Source organism: Artibeus jamaicensis, unplaced genomic scaffold (assembly GCF_021234435.1).
Source record: "Artibeus jamaicensis isolate MK-2021 breed Jamaican fruit bat unplaced genomic scaffold, CSHL_Jam_final scaffold_916, whole genome shotgun sequence".
In the NCBI taxonomy this organism is placed as follows: Eukaryota; Metazoa; Chordata; class Mammalia; order Chiroptera; family Phyllostomidae; genus Artibeus; species Artibeus jamaicensis.
This window is the reverse complement of record NW_026522059.1, coordinates 60916534-60933543: the sequence shown is the minus strand read 5'-3', so window position 1 is coordinate 60933543 and position 17010 is coordinate 60916534. Positions and strand designations below refer to the sequence as shown.

The window sequence follows — 17010 nt, the reverse complement described above, 5'->3', positions numbered from 1 at the left end:
GATAGAGTAATCTGGAATGTAGCTCCTTGCCTTTCATGATTTGGAATACTTCTTTCCAGACCGACCCTCTTGCTTTCAAGGTTTCTTTTGAGAAATCAGCTTACAGTCTGATGGGAACTGCTTTGTAGGTAACTGTCTCCTTATCTCTTGCTACTTCTAGGATTCTCTGCTTAATTTTTATCTTGGCTAATGTAATTATGATGTGCCGTGGTGTGTTTCTCTTTGTATCCAACTTCTTTGGGACTCTCTGAGCTTCCTGGACTTCCTGAAAGTCTATTTCCTTTGTCAGATTGTGGAAGTTCTCCTTTATTATTTGTTCAAATAAGGTTTCAATTTGTCACCCTTCAGCTTCTCCTTCTGGTACCCCTATAATTCGGATGTTGGAACTTTTAAAGATGTCCTGGAGGTTTCTAAGGCTCTCCTCTTTTTTTAAATTCTTGTTTCTTCATTTTTTTTCTGATTGGATGTTTCTTTCTTCCTTCTGGTCCACACCATTGATTTGAGTGTCAGTTTCCTTCCCATCATTTTTGGTTCCCTCTGAATTTCCCTTAGTGTAGCCTTCATTCTTTTAAATATAATTTGCAACCAAATTCAACCAACTCTGTGAACATCCTGATCACCAGTGTTTTGAACGGTGCATCTGATAGATTGGCTATCTCTTGGTAGCTTAGTTGTATTTTTTTCTGGAGCTTTGATCTGTTCTTTCATTTGGGCCATTTTTTTTGTCCTGACATGCTTGTAACATAGTGAGGCAGGGAGCCTTAGGTGTTCACCTGGGTGAGGAAACCCAGTAGCTGGGTTGTGGTGCTGTATGTGGGGAAGGGGTCTGAGAAGGAACAATAGTGCTTGATCCACTCTATGCCGGATTTTAGTCACTTTCCCTGATTCCTCCAAACAAACTGGGTCCTTCTGTTACTGATTTCCATGTGGGTGGGTTTGTGCACATTCTGGGACCCTGTGCATCTCTCCAATGAACTGTCCTGGGATGCTGGGAGTCTATCCCAGCACCTCAACACCCACAGGTGTTTTCAATCAGTGTTTTGAGGCTTTATTTCCCCATGCTGGAACTCTGGGTTGTGTAGTCTGTCTCGCTCCCCAGTTTCACCTGGTTTATCTGCATGCAAATGTAGGACTGCCCAGTCTGCCAGCCACCTTGTGCGCCAAGCCCCTTCACAATCTGCTGCCTTGCTGGGTCCATCAGCTGCCACCTGCGCACCCAAGGTCTGCCAACCGCCACTTTGTTGTGAGTCCTTTCCACCAGGCCTCCCAACTCTACCCCTCCTACTGGTCTGGATGAATATTTCTTCTTTAACTCCTTGGTTGTCAGACTTCCATACAGTTCAATTTTCTGTCAGTATTGGATATCTTTTTGTTTCTAAATTTTTGTTGTCCTTACTTTGGTTGTGCAAGGAGGCACAGTGTGCCTACCTATCCCTCCATCTTAGCCAGAAGTCTCCTTCATACTATTTCTTAGCCAACAGTCTAAATACCAAAGCAATATCTAGTTAAAAATTATTCTTTTCCTTTCACTGCCCATTTGTACTTGCAACATATTTTCCTAAAATTGTGTCAATATTAGTGATACTTATCACAAAAGCCATTACTGTTCATATGTTTAAGACATTTCATGGGAGATCAATCATTACACACAAGGAAGACTCTGCTGTCAGAATTGAATGAGATTTAAAGTATGTCCTAATCAGAATTTACTTTCAAATAAGAAGACACCAAACAGCTTAAGATGTTGATGGGAAAACCTTTCTTTTATGTACAAAATGTTATTTTAATTTGCTCTGGTGGGGAAAAAAGATAGCTTATAGTCAGTCTAATTTACATCTTATGACTGATTTAAAAGAAAGTGTCACACTGATTTAGAAAGATAAATCTGCTTTCTTTAATCACTAATGCATAGTTACAAAAATCCTCTTCTGAAAGAGACAAAGGGAAGCACTGTCTGGCCCGCATGTCCAGACTCTGCTGTCATCATAAAGGCTAATAATCTAAAATGCAAATAGAGTTAGCACTGCACATGTGGTGATGGAAACAATTTGTGTACCAGCTATTTCAGTTACAGGCTTGCAAACACAGAGCATGAGTATAAAAGTAAAACTGATGCCAAATGTGAGTGAAAGTAGAATAAACAGAATTACAGCTGATCTTTGGGGTTTAATTATAATACTCCTGCAGAAAGATTGGTGTGACTTATTCTTATTTAAATGGAGAACATAGATGACCTAGGTTATTAAGTTGATATCAGGATACTACCAGAAATCTTTTGTGATAATATATGTGGTAGGATTGAAGACCACAGGAGGAACTAATTTACAGGAAGTACTAATTAAATACATTAATATTTTATTTGTACTTTGGCATAACTGTATCAAGTTGGGTTTTCTTGACTATATTAATAATGAAAAGAGATTAAAAAATATGTTTTGGGTGTTGCTGTTGTTTGTTTTTCCAGAGTGCAAAACACATATGAAAGGGAGAACGTTTCTGTGGACATGGGATAACTGCTCTGTGGACTCTACCCCTGTTGTAGACACGTTCAGCTCTGGTCTGAAAGAGGGAGACATTGGATTCATCATTTCCACACATCTGCAAAACAATCATGCTCTAACACAAAGACATGAATAGGTACCAAGTGTTTTTTTCAAACTGCAAGAAGAAACATCCCTTCGGTGTTCATGCACAACCTCAGTTTTTGGGTTTTCATGGTGCAGAGTTCCTCAGCAAGCAGTACATGCTTATAGGAGTGTTTTCTCTCTACTGTGAATAGCTTTCACCTTTCCCACAGTACCCATCTCCTGTCTATTTAATACCTTCATCGACAGTCCAGGAAACTTTGCCAGTGGTACCCGTTCATGTTATTTTGATCACCTTAGCATGTTTAAATCACCTTCTTTCTAGGGTAAGTTGTGCGTACGAGGGAGGACTACCCCCCAAAACAGATTTTTTGAATAAAAATTCTGTATTGATTCTTACATTTTTATACTTCAGTCACCTTCAAAGCACTCTCCATTGGATGCAATACACCTTTCAAGATGTTTTTTCCACTGCTCAAAACAGTTTTGGAACTTGTCGATTTTGATGCCTTTTATTGCTTCTGCCAGTATTTGTTTCACTTCTTCCACATCAGCAGAACATTTCCCTTTGAGGACTTTTTTCATCCTGGGAAACAACAACAAAAATATCGCTTGGGGCGAGATTGTGTGAATAGGGAGGGTGGGGCACAGGGGTCATGCCATTTTTTTGTCAAAAACTGCTGAACATTTATCCCGATGTGGGTAGGTGTGCTTGTAAATCACCTACCATGAAATGAGCAAATGCTTTGAAAGCGTCTTCAACAAAATTTTACAGAAGCTGAATGCAGCTTCTCGCAACAATGCCAGCTGGTACACTGATACGGATTGGTTCCTATCACACTCATCCAGCAGGGGAAGCCTGTACAAAAGGGGCCTGCCCTCCAGAAGATAATTCCATTTTTCATGGGTCCCCCTCTTGTATGTGAGATTTAAATAAAAGAATGCCTGTAAAGTACTTCTGACTGAGCTCACAGCATAATATGAATCATCAGTAGCTGCTGACTAACATTATTATTATATTATTTATGTTTAAACCAATCTGTACTAGTTTGGGTGTTGCTTCATGATTCTCCATTTCTATCACCCACTTGTATTTTTGGTCCACAACTGGAGTAGAAGAAATAAATGAAGATATACTGATTATCCTTTGTGAGAGGCTATACAGAGTATAGAATTATTGGAGCATAAGACTAAAACTCAGATTTGAATTCCATCCTTGTCATTTACTTGGACTTCCCTTTACCTCAGTTCTCTTACAAAGACTTGAATATAACAGATGTTTTCAGGAAACTATAAGAATAAAAAAATTAAAATAGTGTTTGGATGCAGAAGCCACTTTCATTGTGTTACTTAATGTAAATTGTTAGATAATGTGATTGAATTTTGAGGATCTGATGATAGCTAAAATTAAATAAACAAATAAATTGTTCACAGCATTTTGCATGTAATTCCAGGATTTTGCTATTAAAAAATCAAAGCATTGTTTGCAAAAACAACTCAGAAAAATTGTTATAGAGAAAAGAATTATTGTTCTTCTTGAAACACATACTACCATCCTGGAGAGAATAAGCAACATTTAATGTAGTCAAAATTTTGGTGAGAACTGTTTTCTATGATGGTGTCTCCACCCGGTCTGGGATTGAAATTCCAGATACAACTGTCGCCATCACAAGCTGGAAAACTTGGCAAATATTAAAGTGTAATCTATAGTTGAAGACTTTCATTTCCTTGTCTCTATGGGTATGTTAATATCATCTGACAAGAGCATTGTGAAGATTGGGTAAGAGAGCAAAAACAAACTCTCCTGGCACCTGACAGCCAAGAAATACATCTTTCTGCTCTTTTATTTCTTTTTTTTCCTTCCTGCTTTACTCATATCCTCTCCTGCCCTGAGTTCTCATTGCTTTATGTCCCATGATGCTGGAGTCATTGTCATGCTTTCACTCAGATAATTTCATGTAACTTCTAGCATAAGAAACAAAGAAAACCTAAGAAATGACTGAGGTAAACAGTGCATTATTAGCTCATTTTGATAACCTAATATGTCCAGAAATATAACTATTGATTCTTCTTTACTATTGTTGCTTCTTATCCATGGGCACATATTGGGTGTGCATCAACTACATTAAATTCCTGGAAGTTTATCTCTGTTGTCATTTTGGGCTCCCTTTATATTCTATAGCTTTCCTAAAAGTAAACTATTATTTCTACCCCTCTTCTATTTTAATACCTTCAAAACTTCTTCTTTTTGAGTTTTACCTTTTATTATACTTTTCATTACCATGTAGTTCCCTTATACTCGCCCCTCGCGGCAATCACCACACTGTTGCTTACACCCATGAACCATGTTTCCTTTTTACTCAATCCCTTCACCCCTATCCCTCCCCTTAGCTGCCATCCTGCTCTCTATTTATGACTCTGTCTCTATTTTGCTTGTTAGTTCAGTTTGTTCATTAAATTCCACATATGAATGAAATCATATGGTATTTGTCTTTCTCTGACTGGCTTATTTCACTTAGCATAATGTCCCCCAAGTCCATCCATACTGTTGCAAATGGTAAAATTTTCTTTGTTTATGGCTAAGTAGTATCCCATTGTATAAATGTCCCATAGTTGTTTTATTCATTCATCCGCTGATGGGTACTTGGGCTGTTCCATATCTTGGTGATTTAATAGTTACACTAATTGGAATTATACTCATTATTCTCTTCCTTTTCTCTGATTATAACAAGTATCATCTGACTAGCTAATGAAGTGGGTTTTCTGAGAATGAGGAAGGTAAAGGGGGAAAAAGGATGAGTAAGGTAAGACAATTAGTGAAAGCTTTAGCAGTAATAAAATTAGTAACATTAGAGTTCATTAACTAGTGATCAGGAAAATTTTGTCATGTGTTGCCATTAATTGGGCAACTAGAGTTATTAGGCTCACACATAATAAAACAGCAAAGAGAGGAAAAATCTATTGTTCCTGTCAGCTTCTGCTTGTTGTCACAACAATTTGCTCCTACTTTATGAAACAATATAATTTAGTGGTTGAATTTAAATGCCACTGATGTGAGATATGTGAAGCCTGTTATACTTTCTTCACAAGTTTAGTGTTACAGCATCATAAATTCCACAGTAAGAATGATTTAAGATAAGTGTACAATTCATGAAAAGTACAGTAACTGTTTTAAACTCTGAAAAATTAAAGCAGTTTGCTGTGTCCTGCCACCCCTCTCTTTGTGGAATGTCAGAGCCAGCTTTCTTTTGATTCAGAGCTCCTGTGCTCTAGGGAAAGCCTCATTAATGATCAGAACCATCAGGCAAAGCAAGAAGTTGACTTGCTGAAATTAGTGCTTTTTCTTCACTTCTTAGCAAAGAACAGAACATCTGATAAAAAGTAAGATCCCACTTTTGCTAAAAAAAATAGTACATTATGGAATGTTATAAAATTAATTATTGACTTTGACTACCAAATGACTACTGACTACTGACTCATATAAATGAATTGGAGTTTAGTTTTGTTATCTAATTCTAACATAAAATGCATTCATATTCAGGAATCACTTCAAACTAAATTTTTTTGGTAATTGGATACTGGTAATGATTAATAAGATTAGCTTGTTTTTATTTACATAACTGCTAATTGTAAAATAATAACATGTAGACCTTTTACTTTTTCATTTTGACTTTGCATGTGAGACAAAGAAAACAGTGCTTTCTGTCATATATTAGTGTTTGCTCAATTAGTGCCATCCAACTTTTTGACTGACAGTATTTCCTGTTTGTGTCTTTTCAGAACAAACCCCTTGCCTATAAGTGCCACACACAAAAAATCAGTAGCCATAGGAGACCTTTCAAGAAGTCATTGTTATTGATTCATCTCTCAAATATGACCCAATTTGGCAATAAAATGATGCTAAAATTCATAGTTTCTTCTTAGTGTGTTAATAACTTTGGTGGGTTTAAATGTCTTTTTGAGATGACAGAATTGGCTTCTATACAAACACACACAAACACATGTACACATCATCTTGATATCCACTTTCCATCTATAGTTCACAATAAATTTTCCCAGCCATTCAGCAACACCAAGGCCACCCTAACCAACTCATTTTCCCTGTTTCCTGGTTTGGATTCAGGAAAGTGGGAGCAATTTGCATGTCTGCTTTAGTGAACTATATCCAATTTATGGGTTAAGGAATAATTTTTATTTCTGATTTCTGGTATATGAGCCTTTCATACAATTAATTCTCTTCAACTATATGGCTTGCAGGACTGGTCTTATGATTGGAGATTCAGAACAGTTCTGATGTCTAAAAATGTCTTCCCATTTTACTCACTGATGGTTGACAGTCACCTCTAATCCCTGTATCTCTAAACCTCATCACTTTAGTTTACTGAAATCTTACTTTCCATTGAAATCCAAATACTCTCAGACTCTAAGATTTTAGTCATTTTTCCTCAATCTGAATGATCCAAAAGCAAGTTTTGATAAAGTGTAGGGAGGAAGAGAACTTTGGGGTGTAAGGCTACTGTGGAGGGTATTACCATATTTTGCTGTGTATAATGTGCATTTTTTGACCAAATTTTTGAGGGAAAAATAAGAATGTGCATTATACATGAGTAGTACCTGAAGTACCCTGTAACTGTTTTTGTGTTTTGTAATTATTTGTTACATAACATTCTTCTACCATAATATGTACAAAAATAAAGGCCAAAATTCCTTTATAATACACAAAACAAATATGTAAACCTGAATAAAATTTAATTAAAAATTAAAGTGATTTTTTTTTCTGAAAATTTGGGCCAAAAACATGGGTAAGCATTATACACAGCAAAATATGGCAAGTAACACAGAGTAAAGAGGAGTAAATCGACTCACAGAGAAAAGCAGCTCAGAAAGTAGAGCTTGATGAAACAAGCACGTTGCAGTTTTGCACAAGGTCTATTTTAATTAATGAGAAAGGAAAGGTCTGAAGATGATTGCTATCCCTGTGTAGAAGTTTGCCTGCAATGCATAACTTATGAATGCTCTGTGCCTCCTACATATTACACAGTGTATACTAGGATTTAAACAGGGCAAGGACCACACAGATTCCCACATAGCCTCATCCCTGCACCATTTTAATGCCTGTCCACCTTGAGCATCAGAAACTGAATTGTAGAAATCTGATTTCTATAATTTTAAACTTCTTGTTTCACAAATTTGACACAATATTTTAAAACTAGGCTTTTTGAAAAGACCACAAATAAGACTATATTAATATTATTATTATTTTCAACAAATATTTGTTCATTTTATTGAAAATTTCACAAAGACATGTATATCTGGAATGGAAAAGCCTGCAGAGGTAATTTACCTGGTGTGTGAAACACCTGGACTCTACTATGGCTCTGTGCTTAACCCATCATTCTTTGAACACTTATTTCATTAAAAAGATTATTACTTTACATATGACTCTGTATAGATAATGAATTCAATATTTATTTTTGAATACATTAATTTTTAGTTTACTTATTGTTTTTCCAATACCATTTATCTCCTCTCTTCCTCCTTCCAGCTCCACCCACTCCCTTGCCCCCACGATTACTGTTGTCTATGTCCATAAGTTTTCTCTCTCTCTCTCTCTCTGTCTCTGTCTCTCTCTCTCTCTTTCCCTCTAACAGACTCATAGACAGAGAGACTGACAGCTCTGGGGGAAGGGGGTGGAGGGATCAAGCAAAAAAAGGACTATAATATTATTCATTGCAAAGAAACTAACACTTACTACTGTAATGTATTATGACTGTTCTTCTAAGTAAATATTTATATATTTCATCCTCTAAACTTTATATATTTTTGTGTTAATCATAAAATCTCTTACAAGTTTGTTGAATTTCTTTGCTACAAAAGTATGTCCCTGTCTTAAATCACAGTTTCCATGTTAGTGGCATTCGCATTCCCCAGCAGGTTAATTTTCACTCTGGTAAGCTACCAGTGAGCCATTTCATTGAATCATGGATAAAATACAAATTGCAGAGAACTTCCCATTTCTGTTCATAATTTAAAAAATTTCAACTAGAAGTGCAAAGTCTTCATCGATGATTTCTGTAATTCGCTCTCTTCCTAAACCAACTTGCTCCTTATGTCAATGTTAAGTTTCTGGATTTAAATATCTGTGATTCACCACTAATGTGTTTCCTGTTAAAGACTTTCCCTTTAGGATTATTAGTAGGAGAAGTGGTATTTCTGTGGGATGAAAAGAGTATCTTCTCTACTGCTTAGCAGCCAGTACTTTAGGACTATATCCTCAGTTGCACAATCAAAACCCTGGCCTGACATCAATAATGGGATTAACATCTGCTTTCACTTTATCATGATGAAAATATTTACATCAATTTCCCTTTGTTTTAGACATGGCATATAGGATCCAGTGTGGGAGTGGCCCATGATTCTGCCTCGAAGGCTTGTTGCTTCCTACTTCTTTATTAACATACCCTTTACCAGTTACTGGGGCCAGCTTTGTTTGACTGTTGGTTCCCAACAAGTCTATATTATGAAGCATAAAATTATTTGTTTGCTCAGCCTGTAAGTTATTTCACTCCCCTCCCCTCCACTCAACACACTCTTGTGTTTTGCTGACTATTTATACTTAACATCTGTAAATAGTCCATTGGGTTTGTTTTTATGGTGGACTGGTTGTTGTCCAAGATTCTGTTGTTGATCTTGTCTGTTAAACATGATGTTATAAAACTTCTCAAGAAAAGAAAAACAGATGTGCTCAACTAACCATCTACTAAAGACTTTGAAAAAATGCCAGTTATTTTTTAAAACACAATGGCTTAACATAAAGGGCTGAAGCATATTACATCTGCACCTGCATGTTTTCAGCTCCCAGAACTAAAACTCAGCTCTGCAACATATAATCAGAAACAAAGAAAACTGAAAAGAAGCCAGTTACAAAAATTTTCTGCCAGACATCCGAACAATATTAGTGTACAGGCCTGGTACTTCTAGTATTCATATAAAGATAGTGGCTAAGTAACAAATTCAATAAAACAACCAATTCTTCCATGAGAGAAGCAAGAATGATGCTACCGAGAGTTGATAGTCATGAACATGGAATATTAGACCTGGAGGGAATATTGGAAGTGTTCTTTTTAAAAGGAGAAATGTGATGTCTACAATGGTTAAATGACTTGTTCAAGACAGAAACAGTACAAGGATCAGAGCAGTGGTCTTCTGCCTCCCTATGTAGGACCTGAACTTATTCTTTGAATTTGTAGAGTATTTACATACAGGGGTGTCCAACCTATGGCTCAGGATGGCTGTGAATGCAGCCCAACACAAAATCATAGATTTACTTAAAACAAAAGTTTTTTGGATTACCTATCACAAGGTATTTAATGTGTGGCCCAAGACAACTCTTCTTCTTCCAGTGTGGCACAGAGATGCCAAAAGGTTGGACACCACTGAATTGAGACCACATGTACTGGATTTGTTTCCATTATTACTAATACAAGCAAGCCCGTGCTTCTACTGGTATTGTAGCATAAAATCAGCCCATTAAATTAAACTAGCCAATTTAATTAACCTAGTATTCCCATAGAGACAGGGCTTTGAACACTTTTTGTTTGTTTTTTGTTTGTTTGTTTACTGGAAATGGGAATTAGATAATGCATGTATGTTTCAAATTAAAAAAATAAGAATACAATTTTTGATTTTTGCGTTTTTATTGTCTAATTATATATGGTAACATAAAAGTAGAACACTTAGGTTATTATTAGTTAATTAGATATAGCTGTAGTATTTACTTATTTTTTGTAAATATCTTCCTTTATATGCCTCTAATGTTTTAAAGATAATAAATGGGCATAGAAATATTATGCATTATCAAGCCAACCCTGATAATCTTTTTTAAGTGCCCTAAATTATGTAAAGGTTGAAAGTGCCATTGTTCTGTCTATTCTATAGAAAATGGTTCATGTTTAGCTATGAAATAATGGCACACCATTCTCCAACACAGTTCTTGCATTAATAATTCATTTTACCATGATGTATTTGTCTTTTCACAAGGATTTATCTCAAAGAGTTTGCTTTTTTAGTTTTGATCACTCTTCACCATTATCCCTATGCATGTTCTAGTTAAGGGTACTTGATTCTGTTGCCAGGCAACCCTGTAGTCTTGCTGGGGCAGGATGATGAACTAATAATTATTTTGAATATGCTTGTTTGTATGTGATCCCTTTAATAATATCTTTGTATCTTTCATCCAGAGGCTCTATTCTAAGAAGCCGTATGAGCAGGCTCTTCATTTTAATATATGGTTCTATAGGGCATAAGTGGTAGAATGGTGTTTTCCAGAAGACTTGAAAGAATGCCCGTCGGGCACTGGAAAAGGACAGGCTTTATTTCCTCCTAGTATACTTCTTTTTTTTTTTCCTGGTAAAGGGTAAAATTACTCAGATGGAAAGTCAAGGAGATCACCAAAGGATTTCACAGAAATGTAAAAAAAAAACAAAGATAGTCTTTTGCTGACTAATTTTTTTCTTCTCACCTCAAATTCTTAAGAAAAATTGTCAAGCTATATTATTTTGAAAAAAGTTCATATAAGCTTAACAAGGGTGTTTCAATTTTATCAGACTTCCAGATAAACTAAATTGTTAATTGGATTCTCTGTCCCTGCTTGTCCTTGTCCTAGACATCACTTCCCAGTTCAAGAATATCCTCCTCTTCTAAACAGTTTCTTTAACCAGAAGGGATTAGCACCAGAGGTTTTAATATTTCCTGCTAATATATAGAGACATAAGGGGATTATCAGCACATCTCTTGCAGATAGAGTTAATAGCATTCCCAAACTGTATCTGAAAAAAAACAAAAAAGTTGATTTTTGAAGCAGCCTTTTTACGTGATACTGGAATCAAATAAACAAGCATATTTCTTAAGCATCATATGTCCTAAGTTCATGAGAAGAGCCCCACTAATGTCATCTCCATGTCCATCTAATGTATAGCTAATGATGCTGCCAAGAGACATTATATCTTTGTGGTGATACCACCATCAAAAGTTTTAGAAGGTATCCCAAAACACTGCCTGCCTGCCTTATAGCCTTTTTTATTTTTAGCATTTAAAAATACATCTAGTCCTGACTGGTGTACCTCATTAGATTGAGTGCCAGCCTGTGAACCAAAGGGTCACCGGCTAGATTCCCAGTCAGGGCACATGCCTGAGTTGCAGGCCAGGACCCCAGAAGGGGATAGGCAACCACACATGGATGTTTCTCTCCCTCTCTGCCTCCTTCCCTTTCCCTCTCTCTAAAGGATCCAATCTGATATGCTAACATGTTGTCGACCATATAGCATGTAGTGTACAGTAAATGTGAGCCCCCTTCCTGGGGTGTGCCCTCTTATAGTTTTCTAGGAGTTACTAGAAAATGTGTACATTGTAGGAACACCTGGCCTTAGATCATATTCCCTTACAACTTTCAGTTTATCAAAAGAAAGGCTCTTAATACTTTTGTAATTCCCATGTCACCACCTTTCTCTGAGTTTATTTTAGAGTTCAGTTGATTTTATCAGGTGATGATTAAGGTTCTGTGAGGTCAGGGCCTCACAGGAGGTCCTGAGGTTAAAAATATAAACAGAATGGCTGTCCTCATGAAGCTGGTAATCTAGTATCCAAAACTTGCACTTTGACTTGATACATTTGTGACACTGGCATATATGCCTGTGCCACCATGAAAACAGTAAGCCAATTTTCTAAATCAGACTAGGGAGGATGGTAGATTAAGGGGTTACCTGTTATCATAGGCTTTTCTCTAGATTTGACAAACAGTTCTGTATCTGTGTTCCAGGTTTGGGTTAACCACGATGGCCTTTAACTTCAGATTTTTCCCTTAGGATGAGCCTGAGACCACCCCTTACTTACAGCATTTACTTTAGAAAACTTACAATCATAAATTATTTTCTGCCTCTTTGACATGTAAATCTTCTTCCAGTCTCTTGACAATTTTACAACCAAGGAATATTTTCCTTAAGGACCTGGGAGCCATCTTTTTGAAATGTAATACTCAAGAAAGATAGGACCCCTATTTTCTGTGGGAGGGTAAACCCAACTTCAATAAGTGCCAGTAAGCAAACACACAGGTGACCTAATCACACTGACCAATCTCCACTCCAGGACTATTCCACTAGCTCACTCCGGTGTTGAGACACTCCTCCAACTTTTGATTCAGTAGAACTGAGTCTAGTCTCTTTCCTCTATTGCAATAGTCTTGAGTAAACCTCCCTTTGCCTGTTTAATTCTCCTTTTTGACAGGATGTATCCAGGTTTCCTGCAAGGGGGAGAAACTGATTTTTGCCCAATATTTACTTACTTAGATGTAGCACTTGGCCAACTTTTGTAATTGCTGATTAAAATGGGCCCATCATGCCAATGTCTAGAGGGAAATATTTTCACTGGCTCTGAACTCCTTCAACAGAGCAAAAAAAGGAAACCTCAGAGTTCATTCAGTATCTTGTAATTGTGACTACAATTACTTTTCAAAAAATATTTCTTTACACTTATGCACTAAATGTGACTTTCCCTCAAAGAGACCGTGAGTTGACTAAAGTATTCATTCTTCCTAGTAACTGTAGTCATTCTTTTGGCATTTCAGTGACTTCAAGGGTTCAGGATCATGAGTGAACTTCAGAGCTGTTCATTGTATTCACCATCTATAAATTACTCAACCAGACCTCCCCCTGCTGTACTCTCAATGAAGCTCCCTACAGGATAAACTCAGGCTGTGGACTCATGGGTGACCAAGAAGACTTCAGCTAATTAATGGTTTTAGGCAAAAGTTTGGATTCTATAAATGGATGGAAATTTCTAAAACATCATAATAAATTATAAATTATCTCTAAGAAAGATTGATAATAAAACTTTCTAAAAATTGCTGTAGAAATTAAACTTAAATTCAAATTTAATTCTATGCTTAATAAAATATTTACTTTACTTTGATACCTTTTTTCAATATAAAATTTATAAGACCAGAATTTGTGTACATCTACTGTACTAGATTTTTCTCTTTCCCAAAAATGTTTTACTAACATAAGAACATACCATACAACATTTGGCACTTTATTTTAAAGAAATATGGGAGAATGATTTTGATTACCTCCTCATGCAATATGGAAATTCATTACTTTTAACTTTCTTGGACAGTTTTTAAAAAGATGCCAATCATCTAACTCTCACAAACATCCATATACATATATTTTTCTTCTTGAGGAAAAGGCATATTGGTGAAAATAAGTGATAATTAAAGTGAATGTGTTCAATTTATTCAGTTATAATTTAAGATAGAGTAGAAAAGTATACATTTTAGATATAAAAATATTAATATAAATATATAAATTTTTAATATAAAAATGTACATTTTTCAAATATACTGGAGACTTATACAACCATTTCACAGTACATATATTTGTCCATTACATGAGGTTTAGAATATACTTTACTACCTGAATGAGCTGAGAATGATATTTTATAATTATACCTCTTTGCTTTTATCATATGTTGTGAATGCAGAGTCTTTGTTCAGAAACATATCACATGTATTATAATAGTATCATGATTGGAAAATGCAATATTCTTTTAATATATAATTTAACATGAGACTAGGACAGATTTTCAGTAATGAAGGGAATTGTATATATTTGACTTTTGTTGGCAGGCCTGTTTGTCCCGGTAGTTACCCAGTCTTAAATGCATATTATACTTCAGTGTGATCTTAAGGAAATCCAGCTTTCTTTGTTTTTACTGTTTCTTTCCACAAAATATTTGGCAAACACATAGTTATTAGGTCCATGTGAAGTGGTTGTATACATCAAAATTTCTTCACAAGCTCACATAACCTTGGTACTAAGAAATTTGTCCAGAATTCAAACAAATCAGTCGAAGAATTAATTGTGTGAAAAATCCTGTAACATACTAGATTCCAATGAGCTGCAGTTTTATTAACTTTATATTACTTAGTATGTTCAGATTGGGTTCTTGAGTTTCTTTAATTTACAAATGCTTAAGAGCACACTTTAAATGCAGTTATATTATGACCTATGATATAAATGCAGTAGAAATATCAGCAATGAAAGGAAAATTAGTCTTGTGTGTCCTTATTGTTTTATGATGAAGAGAGCATCTGAAATCCATGAGGTTATTAATGTTTCTGATAGTGAGTTCTTATCTTTTGAGAGAGAGCATTAAATATTATATCTGTACTGTGTAATTCTTTTGAACCTGAGATACACCTTTAGAAATAACACTTTGTTACCATAATAATTTCAGACATGTCAGCTTTTTGTAGCTATTTATCTCAGTATTTATGTGAGATAATTATGAAGGCATTTGTTAATAATTTTAAGAATACATTTTAATAATAATTTAGTCTTAGAATTTTAGAGAATAGACCAATTAAGGTACTTCTCCTGGTTTAAACTACACAAATGAAAATTCTGAAGTTAAGTAAATTGTACAAAATGTGTTGTTTATGAAGTTAAAGAAACTAAATTTAGATGACTCTCATTCCTTCATCATATTTTAACTCCATTCAGATTAATCTGAAAAATTTTATCAGGAGGTTTAGTAATATTTAAAGGTGGAAAATATTTTACTGTTTGGCTAATTTTTATTTATTTATTTATTTATTTATTTATTTATTTATTATTCACCATGATGGTTAAATTTATTGGTCAACCTGGCTCAGCTACTGTGCCCAGATATTGGTCCAACATTGTTCTGGATGTGTCTGTGAAAGTGCTTTTCGATAAGATTAAGCATTTAAATTTGTGGACTTAAAAAAATTATTTTATTGTTGTTCAATTACAGTTGTCTGTATTTTCTCCTCCCCCTCCCCCCAACCCCTCCAAACCTCCCTCCCTCCCTTGCTCCCATCCTCCCTCTTGGTTTTGTCCACATGTCCTTTATAGTAGTTCCTGAAAACCCTCCTCCCCGCTGCCCCCGCCCCTCTGGCTATTGTTTGATTGTTCTTGTTTTCAATGGCTCTGGTTACATTTCGTTTGCTTTTTTCTTTTGTTGATTATTTAAAACAATGACTAGGACAGGGTTATATAAGTCAAGGCAGTGCAAACAACATCCTGGCTACTCCTTAAACATTGCAGAGTAAATAGAGGCAGCTTGACTTTCTCACCCAGGTGTCTGGATAGCTAAGGGAAGCAGTGTTTCCATAGCCTCGAAGGGGCCTGATAATCAGTGTTCTCATGGCCTTGAGACTGGGTCCGATAAACTGTTCCCATAGCATGAAGTGGGCTCGCATGCACAGAATTATGCTATGTTATGTAATGTTCTGGCAGTTTTCTGGCTTTGTTCCCCTCTACTACTTAAATAGGTAGGAACTCCCTGCTGGGGGCGATGATGAGAGACAGGCAAGGGGACAGGTGCCAAAATAGATGCCACTCTGGGGAGCAAGGGCCATGGCATGAGACATGCAGATAGACACATGGCTTGCAGTGTGCGTGGCTCACTCACCTGTGTATAAAGGCATGCCAGACATCCCAATGGCTCTGTGAATATTTTTCCATCTGCATGGATACCATGAACCTGTCAGGCCTTGAGTGGCTGCAACACAGTTGCTCTCCTAAATTTAAAGTTTATTGACTACTCACCTTTTCTTTTGTTTTTCAATTTAGAAAGGCTCAAATTACCAGCGAGTTTTTAAAGCAGTATAAGAAAATTACAGAATAATTTTGTTAGATTAATTTTTTCCTCAATTGAAACATAGATGATTAAGATATATATTAATTTATTACAGAGAAGCCTTATACAGGGTGGGGCAAAACTAGGTTTATAGTTGTGAGTATGTGAAACACAGAGTTTATGCCTATATTGTTTTTAATTATTGTATTATTTTCCGTAGGAACAAATATAAATCTACTTTTGCTCCACCCTGTATTTTCAATAGAAAAAGTCTTCCCTTCTGTGTTCCCTATGGTTCTCGATGTGAAAAATGTGACAAATACTGATTTTACTAATCTTTTCTGATTCAAAACTCCAGTGCCAGTGATAATCAGAGGCATGACTCAGTAGACAGTAAGCTCCTGAAACATTTTTTAACCCATGTGTACTGTCTTTTACATGAAGCACCAGTTCAGTAAGTGTTGAATGAATGTGTGGACAGACCCCAGTCCCACACTATCATAATGACTGCATTCTTGGTTAAGAATCTGAGGATAAATTTTGTGGTCAAATGCCTAAACATGTAAATAGACTTTAATACTTTCACTTAATTTATAACATGACCATTGTTCTCAGAAGATGGTTAAAAAGTTTAGTTTTACTTTGGCTTCAGAAAACATATTAAACAGATTAGAAGAGCCAAGATATTTAGGGTTCATATATTATTTAATTGTTTGAGAACTGAGTGAACAGATATTATTTGTAAGGACAACCAGGTTCCACTCCA

General features: G+C 35.8%; 1 protein-coding gene across 2 annotated transcripts in view; it reads right to left on the bottom strand.

The window, feature by feature from the left end:
- PKIA (cAMP-dependent protein kinase inhibitor alpha) overlaps window positions 1-17010 on the bottom strand; it is a 114980-nt gene that overhangs the window by 65755 nt on the left and 32215 nt on the right. Inside the window, exon 2 of one of the 2 annotated variants that reach the window (XM_053661233.1) lies at window positions 2986-3171. The exons of the other annotated variant lie outside the window; for it this stretch is intronic. The gene's annotated coding sequence lies outside the window, so the exon portion shown is untranslated. The remainder of the gene's footprint in view (window positions 1-2985; window positions 3172-17010) is intronic. 2 annotated transcript variants of the gene reach the window in all.